Source organism: Austrofundulus limnaeus, unplaced genomic scaffold (assembly GCF_001266775.1).
Source record: "Austrofundulus limnaeus strain Quisiro unplaced genomic scaffold, Austrofundulus_limnaeus-1.0 Scaffold63, whole genome shotgun sequence".
NCBI lineage: Eukaryota > Metazoa > Chordata > Actinopteri > Cyprinodontiformes > Rivulidae > Austrofundulus > Austrofundulus limnaeus.
In genome coordinates, this window is record NW_013952465.1 from 1,105,929 (window position 1) to 1,106,814 (window position 886).

Genomic DNA, 886 nt, shown 5'->3' on the forward strand with positions numbered 1-886 from the left:
TTCATCAGGTGTATTAGAAAGTCCAGGATGGTGACGTCTCAGTGTGCCAGAAGTGTTAGGTTTCTGATAAAAGTCCGATTTGATTTTGACTGAAAAGTTTGAAACAAGGAGAAACAATATAAAAACAAGCCTGTAAGAAAACTACTAGATTCTATTGTCTGTGATAAATAGCACTACTTGAGGAGGTGTCTTCAGTATGAACACTTTTTTTTAAACTTTTTTTTGAAACACTGATCTAATGCAATGCAAAATAACTGGTCTTTTTTTTTTTGATGGATAGGAAAAAATCAAAACTTGTAGAAACAAAAAAAGGAAAAAAATGCTGCGTGACCAAGTAAAATATATTTTTATAATATACAGTATGTTAATATAATCTAATACTGTATTAAAAGTCACAAACAGACAGAGAGTTGTTTGATCATTCCTACTGTGTCCTAACAAAAACTAAATTACTGTGTAAAAAAGATGGTCAGTATGGAGAATATCACCTCTTCAATGATTAAAAACATTATCCTCCCAAAGAAACAGAAATATTAGAAATACTTGAGGAGCTAACAGGCAGCATTATTACAGTGATAAAAACAAACTGCTGGTGAAGCAATTTATTTTCACTTGTTCAGTATTTTTTATATAGGTTTCTGATTATTTTTTAAAAAAAGCTGCAGAAATCCAAATTTCAGCTCACTGCAAAATAAATGTTTTTTTTTCAGAGATGTGGTGTGTACGACTAGAAAAATGTGGTTTCGTTTATGATAAAATCTACTGAACATAATTCCAGAGATGAGGATGTTCTCTTTCTTGATAGAGAGGAACGTTGGTTTGAGAGAGGAGTAAAAGAAGCCATTTTTGTGAAGAAAGACCGTCCATCATTAAACAGAGGTGGAGG